This window comes from Mya arenaria, chromosome 10 (assembly GCF_026914265.1).
Source record: "Mya arenaria isolate MELC-2E11 chromosome 10, ASM2691426v1".
In the NCBI taxonomy this organism is placed as follows: Eukaryota; Metazoa; Mollusca; class Bivalvia; order Myida; family Myidae; genus Mya; species Mya arenaria.
The window spans coordinates 46,166,850-46,181,289 of NC_069131.1; the positions used below are offsets into that span (position 1 = coordinate 46,166,850).

Here is a 14,440-nt window from a genome sequence, read left to right on the forward strand (position 1 = left end):
AAAATGCAAGGCTTTGAGGAGCTATTTAAGCAGTCACTGTTCGTGCCATGACTTACATCAAAGTCCATGATGTCACTGAGCGGTGTTTTTTATGTTTTATGCAGACTGCATCATTTCTAAAAATAGTTCCTTTGATTTACCTCAGAAAAGCCGCTCGTTCAACATCAAAGAAAACGACAGCGACACCGAAAGCAGTTCTACGTAAACGCGTGTATATATAAAGGTCTGTGGTAAGCAGTCAGTCCAACCTTGCAGCATGGACGAGAAAGATTACACAGATGTTGTAGAGTTTGTAAAAAATGGGAAGTATCCCGTTTCTGTAAAAGACAAGAACAAAAAGAGGAATTTTCGTAGAAAGTGCAAACCTTTTATTTTTGATGACGGGTTGTATTATAAGAAAACCAGCTCATCAAAACGTTTGCAAGTTGTTAAGAAAGGGAAGACAGATGACATCATTCAGAGCATGCATGCATCAGATCACGGAGGACATTTGGGAGTTTCAAAAACGTAAGTTTGATATAATGATTTCATTATCATGACCAAAAAGGAACTTGTGATTCCTGTGAGCCTGTGTTAGATATGACATTTAAGATTATTTAAATTAGTACGAAAGCTGAATAACAAAAGCGTCAAAACGTGACTGAACTCGTAATAACGAGATAAATATCTCGTAAAAACGACTAAGTATCTCGTTATAACGAGACAACTATCTTGTTATTAGACTTGTACGGATTATGACGGACACGGACACTGAGAGCGAACAACCGACAGGCAGGGGATACTCTCAAAGTTATTTCATGCTTTAAAACAGTCATGTATGTATAAATAAGGCGTATCAGATGAGTCGTTTTACAAACTAACATTAAGCTCTAGATCTTTGTATCAGTTATGATTAATTTTCGATTATAATAACTGTAAATATATTGTGAGAACAGTCCGAACGCAATATTTTGGTTTTCGCTGACAAAACCATTATACTGAAAAAGGTAAAGAATATATAACGGTACTTGATTTTAAAGTTTATAATATAGGTGAACAGGTCTTTGGATCATTCCATTATTAGATAAAACTGAAATAAAGTGTTTTGTCTATATATTGTCCGCTTTTCATGCCAATAGTAAATGATACTGGTTTATTTTGATATGCAGTGTGCAATATTAAAGTATAGTCCGTTTAAAAAAGCTGATTATGAGATACGAGTTTATTGTCAATAAATAGGGGTGTAATGATCGGATGACTCCAGGTAAATGTTATTGTTTTGATAAGTATTTTATTTACTTGATGCATTAGCATATTCACTTTAATTTAATTGTCCTCTAAAATGCTCTGTACTTAATGAAATTACAGATATTAATTTCTCATATAGAGTCGCTGGCCCAGTGGTATCGTTCAGATCTATGACGATAGCGGTTGTGGGTTCGAACCTCAAGTGAGGAAGTTTTTTTTATGCCCCCCCCCCCCCCACAAAGTGGGAGGCATATAGTGATTGCACTGTCTGTCCGTTCGTCCGTTCGTTCGTTCGTCCGTCCGTCCGTCCCGTTTCGTGTCTTCGTCATAACTTCTTAACTGTTGAATGGATTCGAATCAAACTTCACAGAATTGTAAAGCACCATGAGAAGGTGTGTCGCGTCCAACTCTCAGTTCCCCAGGTCCAAGGTCAAGGTCACACTTAAAGGTCAAAGTTCAAATCTTTCGTGTCTTGGCCATAACTTCTTTACTATTGAATGGATTTGAATCAAACTTCACAGAATTGTAAAGCACCATGAGACGGTGTGTCGCATCCAACTCTCGGGTCCCCCAGGTCCAAGGTCAAGGTCACACTTAAAGGTCAAAGTTCAATTTTTTCGTGTCTCAGCCATAACTTCTTTACTATTGAATGGATTTGAATCAAACTTCACAGAATTGCAAATTTTGAGTTCAAACATTTCAAGGTCAAGGTCATCCTTCAAGGTCAAAGGTCAAATTAAGGTCAATGTGCTAGGGGGGCATTTGTCTCTTACAGTGACAGCTCTTGTTATTTCATTTTTGGAAAGAATTACATAGTTTGTATTTAGTAATGTTATGTAAAAATCTAAATCACGAGAACCTCACTTATCTCGATTTTGCATGTATAATTCAAATAAGGTCCGAGTACACATAATAAGTAGACAGTATCCTCCAAGTAAACTATAAGAATGCCAGGAAAGTATTTGAATTCCGCCGAAAAGGAAAAGGTTGTATCTGTGCACTTATGAGGATCGAACCCATGATCATAACATGTGTAGTGTTCCGCATTCTTCCATTATACCACTACGCCACAGTCATTGAAAGTTGCTTATGTAAACTCAAAACTAATTCTAATAATTCTATCGTCATTTAGAACATTTAGAACAACATGTATTGGATTTCAACTTGTCTCAGGTGCATCCATGGCTAGCTTTATTTTTAGTAATGATACTACAGTGAAACTTGTAATAGGTGACTTTCCGTGAGACCTTAACAAAAAGGTCACGTATGACTGGGAGTCTTTTAATTCAGGTCCACTAACGTCAAGTGTTTCAATTTATTATTTGTTCTTGTAAATCCTGATGCCTGTCTTTTTCTTGGATTATGGTATTTAAATTGATATAAGATATTCCCTATTTAGAATATGTATACGTATTTGCATTATTATTTGTCTAATTCCTTTTTACTTGTTTTGCAAGCCATTTTGTCTGCCGTGATATCATATTACTGCACATCGGTTGAGTTTTCAAATCCCGCGTTTATTCATCGGGTAATGGATAGGTTTATATGAGATTATATTTCCATCATATTTTATTATTGTTTGGTAATACTAAAAGGAGCAGGGATTTTGAAATTTCGAAATTTTAATTAGGTTGGTAGCTCCAATTCGATTTTCTCACAAGAAAAGTTGTTCGTACGGATTATATAAAATGAACTCGTGCATCCACAGATCGTCCAATTTTGGACATATTAGAAGTTATGGTTAAATTGACTTAACTCAGATAATAAAAGAGAAAAATAAACATTTTTGCCATAGCACACAGTAAAGTTAACACGCTGGTAAGAAATCCAAGATCCGAAGCGCTATATGTTAATGACTGAAAAATGCATGAAATTCGTTTAATTAAGCCATATTATCATCACGGGGTGCAAACATTACGGTCGTTTGTGGCGTCAGACAGGGAGTCTTTTAATTCAGTCAGTGACTTTATATAGATTTTTTTACGTCAGGCGGTCGTAAACAGGGTCGTATACGGCAGGAAGTTGTCTAAATCAGTGAGTCGCTAAGGCAAGGTTGACTGTATTTTGGTAACTTATCTGGACTAATAGTTATGTTTGCTTTGTTTCAGATGGGAAAAGATTTCGACTAGGTTTTACTGGAAAGGATGTTTCGAAGATGTACACACGTTTATACAGAACTGCGACAACTGTCAAAGAAAGGTGAACCTGAAGAAAGCAAAGAAGCCACTGCGACCTATCACAGTTCCCGCCGAGGCTTTCAAGCAAGTGGGCATGGACCTTATAGGTCCTCTAGAAACCTCTTATCAGGGTAAGTTTTGTCTGTCGGTTTGTTGGGCTGCTTTGGTAGACCCTGGTGACTTTGACTCGTAGACAATATATGTCGGGGCATTGTGGTGCCGCATAGCGGTGTTGCTGCATAAAGATGGTCAAACAAAATTATGCGGCGATTTTCAACGCATGCAGAGGGCATGTTTAGGCGGCAGAAAGGCCCCCTTTCGCCGCATAAAGAAACCCATTAAAACATAAACGATAATTACTAGTTACTTCTATGAAGTTTCAACCAGACCAGGATCTAGTTTTATGTACTCACTCTCTCTTCCTCTGAAAAAGTCTTAAGTTCCGAAGGTCATTCCATCTTAAGTGGGGGCATATTTTATTCACTATACATTATATAGGGAAAAAAATTGTGAACGCAACTTCTCCTACACCGCTTGGTGGATTTTGTTCAAACTTTCACAGATGATCAACCTTAATGTGTAGATGATCGTAAAGACAGGAATTTTGGCTGTGATTGGTTTTAGCAAAATTATGGCCTTTTGATGTTTTATTCACTATACATTATATATGGAAAAAAAATTGTGAACGCAACTCCTCCTACACCGCTTGGGGGATTTTGTTCAAACTTTCACAGATGATCAACCTTAATATGTTGATGATCGTACAGACAGGAATTTTTGCTGCGTTTAGTCTTAGCAGAATTATGGCCCTTTGTTGTTTTATTCACTATACATTATATAAGGAAATATTTGTGAAGTAATAATTTTGGTATTAATATACTTATTAATTTCATATTTGAACACAACAAAGCTTTGAACTGGACCTTCAAAAAATTAATATGAAGATAACCTTGGCCTCTGAATGACCTTGACCTTCAAATTTAAAGCCTCATAAGGCCTTTGTGTTTGGAGTGGCTGCCACTATTTTTGTGACTAAAGTATACTAAAGAAATTATATATTTTTCAAGTTAAATTATATAAGAAATAACTGTTTTCTTAAAGCTTTTTAACAGATTTGTATATCCAATAAGCATTATAAGGAAAACAAAATATTTTATTACCTCCCTTAATTCTTTTTACTATATGTTTACATGTAGGATAATTAAAAGTGAGTGTTTCTTTACGTTTTATTGTTGACATTCCCTATTTAGACAAATGTTAAACCCATTTTTAACATAAAAATAAAAGCCTTATGGGACTTTAAAGTTTGAAATTTCCCAAAAGTGACTAAAACTTTGCTATTTATTTATTAGTTTTCTTCATGCTTGAGCACAACAACCTTTTTAAGACAAACTTAATATGCGCTAAAGATCAAATGATATAACATGTTACTAAGCATCATGTAGGGGTGCACCAGTGTCCTATGGACACATATCTAGTTGTTTTATGCGTGGCATGTCGCCGCATAAAGGTGGTCACCCTCTATATGCGTTGAAAATCACCGCATAAACGAGTCCGACCACCTTTATGCGGCAACACCGCTATGCGGCACCACAGGGCATAATAATGTTATGACCCCCGTAATAATACTATGACTGGGGGTCATAATACTATGACCGGGGGTCATAATACTATGACCGGGGGTCATAATACTGTGACCGGGGGTCATAATACTATGACCGGGGGGTCATAATACTGTGACCGGGGGTCATAATATTACGACTCCTCCACACATAGGAAAATGAGTCTCACACAAACCACTATATGAGGGTTATTTTCTGTGTGAGGCAGAGTCATAATATTGTGCCCCCGGTCATAAACTGTGACTGGGGGTCATAATTTTACATCTCCCCTACACATAGAAAACGCCCTTCACATAGTACCAACGGTTGCACTGCTCATTTTTAGTCACTATTATGCATAAAAGTAATGATGCGACTCATATTTCTATAAGGATCAGTTTGCTAAGTTACAATATACTTATATTGATAAAATCACCATGTCCAGTCTTCACGTGGTTTGACGGTGAAGTTAATGCTAAATGATGGTGGAAAACAACCTACTGGGTATTTCACCTCTGTACCACCGTACTCATTTGAAACGTTGTAATACATTGTAGTCAGTTTAACTTGAGATTTTTAGTTACTGGAGCGGTAGAGACGTATCGGTAATGCACCTGTTGAGTGGTGGTAAACTGAAATAGATTTTACGCAGTTTACGATTAGTTACAAGCAAAGCGACCGCCCATGTGAAACAGGGCCATGTGCGAAAGCAACTGCATTTCTTTTTAAGCACTGTAAATATATGTCGTATTTTTACGGGAAAACCATAGTTTATTAAATTAAATTTTGATAGTTCTGTATTTTTACGGGAAAACCATAGTTTATTAAATTAAATTTTGATAGTTCTGTAACTTAAACGCCGTCGACGGTTGCCAGCTGATATGTCAATGTACCAGCTGTTTATGACCTGTCAGTCAAATATGATCAGGCTTATTAGTCCCCTACGAGGACTATAGGAATGCCCTCCGTCAGTCTGTCCGTCCGTCCGTCTGTCCGTCCGTCCGTCCGAAAATCTGGATCCCGCGATATCTTCAAAATACTTAAAAAAAATTCATGAAACTTGGAATAGTGATAAAGGGCAATATGGAGATTATGCACGTCTTTTTATTTATTTATTTTTTTCGTTTTTGCGTCCGTCTGTCTGTCTGCTTTAAAAAACATTCAACACATCTTTAACCTAACTGGATTCCACTATATCTCCAAAAGTACATTGAATTTTTTTATGGAACTCCCCTACCGGTGTAACCGAGATAGGATTGCCCTCCGTCCGTCTGTCCCGTCTGTCCGTCCGTCCAAATTTTGTTTCCGGGCTATTTCTTGAAGACTATTGGCCAGATTTCAATTATTTTTTTTAAGAGTTATAGCATTTGACTAGCAATTTGCAATTTTCAAGCGAAATGAATGGGGGATTTTTTTCTTAAAGTAGTTTGTATAGAACATATCAACTGTAAACTTGAGAAAGATATTATTAAGAAACAGAGTAGTGCTTTTTTATTTTCCTTCCATTTTTGTCGAGCCCACCTTCGGTGAACTCGACCCTTAGTCGCCAGGTTTTGATGTTCGCTATATGTGCGTGCATGTGTCCGTCCTGATTTTTACGGACCATAACTCCAATTTGAATGAAAATGGAGGAATTTCTGTAAAAACTTCACACAAGTGATCACCTCCATGAGTTCTAGTTCTGCGCGCATGAACTGGGTTTATGGGTCAAAGGTAAAGGTCTTCTTAGAGATCACTGATAAATGCTTGTGCAGGGCATATCTGGTAACTGCATGAAGAGATTTTTTTTTACTATAACTTCACACAAATGTTAACTACCATGAGATCTAGTGTCGCACGCATCAACCAGGTCTCCAGTTAAAGGTAAAGATAACAGAGGTCATTAGAAGTGCTTTTCTAGAGGATATCCTATATGCATGAGGGAATTTTTATGCAACATCTTAAAACTGCGATGCTGGCCCGTAGACATGCAGAATGAAATTCTAGTTTCTATGCAAACTCAAACTTGAAAAGAAACATCTATCGGCTGGGGATATACTAGTATTGTCTTTGACAATGCATCGTTGATTAAAATAAGTATTGTAAAATGCTTACATTTATACATTTCAGGAAACAAGTACATTGTCGTTATAACAGAATATTTGACAAAATGGGTAGAGGCAGAAGGGATTCCAGACAAGTCATCTGAAACTGTACTATCAGTATTCACAAAGTTTGTCACGACACATGGTTGCCCCAGCGTATTAATAACGGATCAGGGGAGAGAATTCTGCAACGACTTGAATGAAAAGTTTTGCAAGCAGTTTGGGATAGAACATAGAATTGCATCAGCATATCACCCACAAACAGGAGGACATACTGAAAGATTTAACAGGACTTTGTGCGATATGCTTGTGCACAGTGTAGATTTGTCGCAGAAAAATTGGGACATTAAGTTACCATACGTACTGTTTGCCTATAGAACGTCTAAACATGAGTCGACGAAACAAACACCATTCTATCTTGTGTTTGGAAGGCACGCACGCTTACCAATAGAACTAGACTTAGCAATGCAATCGGATGATAACCAAGACTCTGAATTGTCACTAAAGGAAAGAATAGACTCGTTCATTAAACTGTCGTGCAACAGAAAAGAAGCATCGTCCAATATTAAAACGGCACAATCGAAGCAGAAGAAATATTACGATTCTTCACTACCTAAAGACGATACAGCAGGTTTTGAAGTCGGCGACCAAGTCCTTCTTCATAACACCAGAAAATTGACGAGAAAAGGAGGGAAATTGGGTCTAAAATGGAAAGGACCATTCAAAATAACAAAAGTAACTGGAAAAGGCACTTATTTCCTAGAAGGAATGAAAACAAGTGTAAGTGGGAACAGACTGAATCGCTATAGGCAGAGTAATGACGATGCTGCTACAGATAACACAGAAAAGCGACCAACTGAAGGTCCAAAAGATGACCACAGTCTAATAAACAAAGAAACAGGAACCCAAGCAAACGAGAAAGCGTTTGAAAGACCTGCAAAAAGAAACGATAAATCTGACGACTGCAATCTCCCTCCAAAAAAGAGAAGAGTATCGCGAGAAGATGTTGCAACACAACCTACCAATTCTACAGAATCTACTAATCAAGAACCCCAACCATTTCAATTCAGACCATCTAATCAAGAATGGCAGGAACAAATCTCGAGTGTATTTAAGTCGGCAGTCAAAAACACGTATGCATCCGGTCCAGACAAATATATACGACGAGACGCCAAACCTACTAAAACTGTAAACATGCGTGGGGATGGCAATTGTTTGTTTAGAACATTCAGTTATTTAGTTTTTGGCGTACAAACACACCATAGCTTGATAAGGCAAGCGATTGTTGACTTCATGAAAGAAAACGAAACTCTAATGAAAGGCATTACACGTGATTCGGTTTCCAGATATCTAGACACGTCAATGATGGCCTCCGAAAACACTTGGGGAACAGAAGTGGAGATATTTGCTTTTGCAACTCTCACCAGAAGCGTTGTGTATGTTTATTCACAGTATGGCAGTAAGGAACAGTGGCGTTGGTTAGAATACAAACCGTTAGGCCTCATTGGTGGTAATTTAAGGGGTCGAGCAGTGTACATTCAGAATTCCAGCGACCATTTTGTCCCGGTGCTAGAGGTAGATGGCGAAGAGTTCTCAAGAAAGCCATACAAACGAATTCGGAACCACATTCCAGAAAGATACCACGCCCTTATAAGTGATGACATATTAGATGCTGCTTTAGTGAATTGTTACGCAGACGAAGCCTTGCTATTAAAACTTGACAAAAGTGTAAAGACTGTATATGTGAAGGCTTTTACTAACACGCCTTACAATGTAGAAGGGCTGCGTGGGTTATCTGACGAGGTGGATGCAAATATTTTCAATATAGTATGTGACTGGAGCGATGTCGAAAACATACTTAATTGATAAGTGACACGTGCAAGAATAAATCAACAACTCAGTGGAGAACGATACAATTTATGCTAAATTTGGTTTAACATATTGCATCTGATGAGCATAACAATGCGTGCTAAATATACCTTGTGTGATTTACTAACTAAAATAATAGCTTAAGATATAAACATATGTGACATGTAGTTTTACCAAAGCACAGGTCAACACCCTGGGACGTTTTGTTGGATTCGCCTCTATATTCCATACAGTTTTAAATAAAAAGTCCTTTCGTTTATGAAATTGTCCTTATTATATACCGAACAACACTCCCGAACCACGGATATATAGGATCTCACATGAGTTGTCATATGATATAAGATTTTATTAAACGAGCTCAAGAAAATGTTACATAGCGAGCCTCGGGCGAGCTTTATAACATTTTCTTGAACGAGTTTAATAAAATATTATATTTTTTGACAACGAATGTGAGATTCGTTTTATCACATGACTTAAAACATAAAAATAAAACATATAAAATAAACCCTTTTTAACGCTATGAGTACGCACGCTTTTCACGCCTTTTTTCTATATGGAATGTATTGGCGGAAATGAGTCACGTCAAAGTTATATTACACGTGTTAAATATAAAGAAATTCGTAATGATTATATTACATGAAAAACAAGCGATGTCATGTGATAAAATCAGATCTAGCAAATTCAACGATAATGCTACCAAGACCCGTATCTATATTCACACAAAAGTAAAAACACTCTAGAGGCCACATTTTTATATGAATCTTTATAAAATTTGGTCAGAATGCTAGTTAATTCGAGTGAGTTTAAAACTGAGTCATATTAGGTCAAAATTAGAAGTATGTCCGTCCGTCTGTCCGTTTGTCCGTCCGTCCGTCTGTCTGTCTGTCTTCCGGTAATGTCAAACACCCCCGGGGACGTAGACATGGTTGCGCGTCAAAATCGCAAGAAGGTTTAAAGAGTAGTTTAAAAAGATTTAAAAGAATGTTTAAAAGGGTTAACTAGAAATACATTCTGCATGCCCACGGGCAGATGTCGAGCCCGCTTTGTAGGTTTAAATTTTCACAGAAAGATTCATAATGGACATTTGTGAAGATGAAAGAATGATAATGACCTTGACCTTTGATATTGTGACCCCAAAAACAATAGGGGTCATTTACTCAATATGGGTGATCATCCTATCAGGTTTGGCAGCTGAAGGTTGAACAATAATTAAGTTATTGAGCGGAAACCGTTTTCAGTTTTAAGGTCTATGTAACCTTGAACTTGTTATTTGACATTTGACCTCTAAGTGTGACCTTGACCTTTGCCACAGAGACATAATTTTTTCGCGCGACACACCGCCTTGCCATGGAGAACATTTATGCCAAATTATATTAAAATCCCTCCATCCATATAGAAGTTATGCTCCGGACACGGATTTTGCGCCGACTCCAAGTGTGACCTTGACCTTTGACGAGCGGATCTGGGTGGTGTGCGCGACACGTCTTCTAATTAAGGTTAAAATATATCTCAAGTTAATGTTAAATTCCTTCAAAAAATGAGCGAGATATTTCGTCACGCAATCTGATTGGCACATACGAAATAAACAAGTCTCCGTGACGTCATATGGGCTGGCCACCGCTCTTCCGAATAACGGACGCGATCGTCGTGTTAATAAGATGCAATCGATTTTCTTAGAAGATAATCCAATAAATCGACTATTATTCTTTTGATATAAGTAGAAATAATATAAATGATAATATAAATATAAGAAATGAACGCCTTCTCGCTATAGTTCAACGGGTATATGAATACAACAAGTAGCGTGCATAGTTAACGTAAACCCCTTCGGGGTTTACGAACTATGCACGAGACTTGTTGTATTCATATAATCGTGAACCGACGCGAGAAGGCGTTCATTTCTTAAATATAGCTGCACTGAACTGCTCAGGGGTAGGGAGGAGGGCAACAGTAAGTGGTAGGTTGTTCCAATGGTACACAGTCCTGGGGAAGAAAGAACATTTATGATAATAAGAGGTTGCTGTAATTAACCTGTAACTCAGATCTTTTGCATGAATTGCTTATCCTTTTTGTGCTAAATGATTTCTAAAACCACTTTTCGAATGGTCATGAAAAGAAAAAAGGGATAATATTTTTAAGTCATTCATCATTGCTAGTTCCATTAATCTGTGTGGGACGTTTAATCACTATACAACTTTGATGACTACGAAAATGATTCAAATCACTAACAAACACTTGTCACTTACAGTGCACTTACAGTGATTCTGCTTGTATAATTAATAATTATTTAATTTCAATCGCAGAGAGGTTTATATAGTTGACTCCTAATCCAGTTGCACAGATTCGATTCTTAGGCGAGGAAGCTATCGAAGTATGTTACATCAGATCAGGATTAGACGAGTTCTGGTAAGAAGTCCAACGATACTAGATTGAAATCCAGCCACCCTCGCCCCCTGAAAACTAGCTAGTTCTGTGATTATAAATATTTTTGATTGTTGATATTCAAACAGGCCGTAAATTACAACAAGTAGTTGCGTATTTTGTTGATGGAACGTTCCTATGCAGTCCATCGCCTATGTTTTAAATGATAAACTGAGCAGCGCACAGTTTGTATGCCTGTCACCCATACACGACCCTGGTAGGCGTCGAACTCACAACGGTGAGGGGCAAGTGATTCTCGGTCGGAGACTTTAACCATTTTTTCTTTCCACACAAATAGGCATCGGTAGTGGTAATCCCTGAAGCTTGGATCAATTCCATCTAACTGCGGTCAAAAAAAAACGTGCAGTATGGACGCATGCACGGACGGGTGCCATCTCTCCTCCGATGTCTATGGATGAAGATAATTATGTTGTGCAAGTGTACCTTAGATAGGTTAGGTCAAGGTTTGGATTGGGGGGGGGGTCCTTATTCTATAGGGGGTCACATTTCTACGTGAGGGGTCATTTTTCTACGTGTGAGGAGTCATAATATAATGACCCCCCAGTCATAATATAATGACCCCCCGGTCAATATTTTATATAAAATAATGACCGGGGGTCATTATTTTATATAAAATAATGACCGGGGGGTCATTATTCTATGGGGGTCACTTTACAACGTTACACCGGCAGTCCCTCGAGGTTGGGGCTTGGTCCCGAACATTTATCCTTCTATTTTCATATAAAATATACTGACGCTGCATCGAATCAGAAATAAGTCGCGGAGTCGAGCACAATAGCCGGTCCCAAATACATAAATCATGCACATAACATTATGGCTCCCTCGAGGTCATAATTTTTAACACGTTTTCCTGAATGCGTGTTCAAAAATAAACAAACAATTGCTAGCTGTTAAAGTTTGTTGTAAAAATTGCAATGACAGTTGAAAAGAAATTTCATAAGGTGTGAAAAACCGTTTATCACTGTTGACGAATGACCGCTTTAAGTTGATAAGGGCATTTGAGAAGATAATTGAGTTTGAACAGTTTTGCGAGACAGACAAGATAAGATGCGCCAATCATCAATCCTTGATTTTGCGAAACTTAAATCTGATGAATGCCATAATATGTACTGTCATTTTTAATGTTGTTTGTTAACAAAATGTGCTTTTTGTAAAAATAGACATAACTATTTATTCATTTATAATTGTTTTTTTCTTTTACATTTAGTATATGACAGCCTTTGAACATATGACCGATTTCCACAACGCAACATATAATCAGTGTCGTAGTAAACAGTCGGTTTGACGACTTTAAACTTAAAAAACACTGAAAGATACTTCACAACAGACTGGGAAAATTAAACTCTGGTAGTTGAAACATCTGAAAGCCGTATAAGCCCTACTATTCTTGCTAATATATCAAAAGCCACTGGTAAGCATTATATCTGCTACCAGGATTTGACTTAAAAAGTACTTGAATTTTAGGCTACTGGATGAAAACTCTTGTTTAATTTGCAGACAAAATTCCTTTAAGCAGGACAATTGAACATAGTATAAACTGTCTGTTTGAACAGTCATAGCGGCAATCACAAGCATATTTTCTGTACTACTGTGAAATCATTAATGTTCGTGGGACATTAATGTTCGTGTTTTGTGGGTTGGGTGATCCATGAATTCAAGATCCCACGAAATATAGATCCTTTATTCACATTTTCAATTGCCTTGTTATTACATTCTCTAGTATATTCTTAACAGAGGTCGCAGTATACAGCGGTATACAGCATAAATACCGAACTTACTGTATATTTTACTATCATTGTTTTGTTAATATATTATACCTGCCTTTCACAAATAATGAACTGAATCAATTCATTGAGTTTTTTATGAACCAAATGACAGAAACACGTTCTGTAACGTGTGCTGTTCATGAAAATTTCCAGGTTTTCCAAGATGTGCGTGTTGAGTGTCGGTATACTTTAATGAAATATCTTATCGACTACATTGATTGTTTACTCAAATATACGCACCTTCTTGGTGTTTTCACAATTCTAAATAGGCATTCAATGGCTTTGCCTATCTTTATTTTCAGATAAATCGCTAATTGACATAGGTATATGCACTAATTGGCGTGTCGTACCACTATAGTGAGTGTCATAAACCGTGTGACGTAGAAGACGGAAATCACGTGCTCAGCTCGTGAAGATTATGCTGACAATTTTTTTCCAAAATGAATATCAACGAATTCATGTCCCCATGAAAATGTCAGCTTTCGGAAAACCTTGAAATTTCATGCCAACGAATATAAATGATTTCATAGTATCAGAGTAATCACGAAAATGCTAATGTTCTGGAAAAAAGATGACAATCATTTGCCTGTTCTTTTCTATCAAATGTATGTTATTTGTGCTAATTCTGTAACTGATAGTCTCCGTCTTACACAGCTTGGTTGACAAGTCAGCCCATGTACATAAGAACTGCTTCTTTGCATTTGATGTTAAAGGAATGATTAATATGTATCTCCCCATCTCTCCCATTCATGGGGAAACATATTGTTTTTGCCCTGTCCATCAGTCCCACAGTCAATCTTTTAGTCTGTATGTCACACTTCGTTTCCGCTAAATTACTATAGAACACTTGGGCCCAGGAACTTATGACTCCTATTGATTTTGAGATCAGTGATCTTATGCAGTAGGTCACTATTGAATATGAGTAAAAAGGCCAAACTTTAAGGTCACTGTCGAAAAAATAGTCAAATCTATGAATAGTTTGAGTTTAATTTAATAGTTTGAAATGTAAAAAGCAAAATAGGTCTAAAGTATGATGAAAGCAAAAAAATTGACATCAAAGCTAATTGTGACTGAAAGTAGGATAAAAATGCTTGTTGTATGACCTGGTTTGAAGGTCACGGGCCCTTCATTTTATGACCTGATTTAAAGGTCATGTGTACTTTTATTGCATGACATGGTTTGAAAGTGATGGACACTTTCATGTTATGATCGTTTGAAAGTCATGGGTACTTTCATTGCATGACCTTGTTTAAAGAAGATGGGTTCTTTTATTG

At 37.2% G+C, this 14,440-nt stretch overlaps 1 protein-coding gene across 5 annotated transcripts in view; it reads left to right on the forward strand.

Annotated features, from left to right (window-relative positions):
• LOC128205973 (zinc finger protein GLI4-like) overlaps positions 1-14,440 on the forward strand; it is a 138,605-nt gene that overhangs the window by 92,062 nt on the left and 32,103 nt on the right. The window contains exon 6 of one of the 5 annotated variants that reach the window (XR_008256358.1): positions 146-231. The exons of the other annotated variants lie outside the window; for them this stretch is intronic. The gene's annotated coding sequence lies outside the window, so the exon portion shown is untranslated. Of the gene's footprint in view, positions 1-145; positions 232-14,440 lie in introns of those variants that run through there. 5 annotated transcript variants of the gene reach the window in all.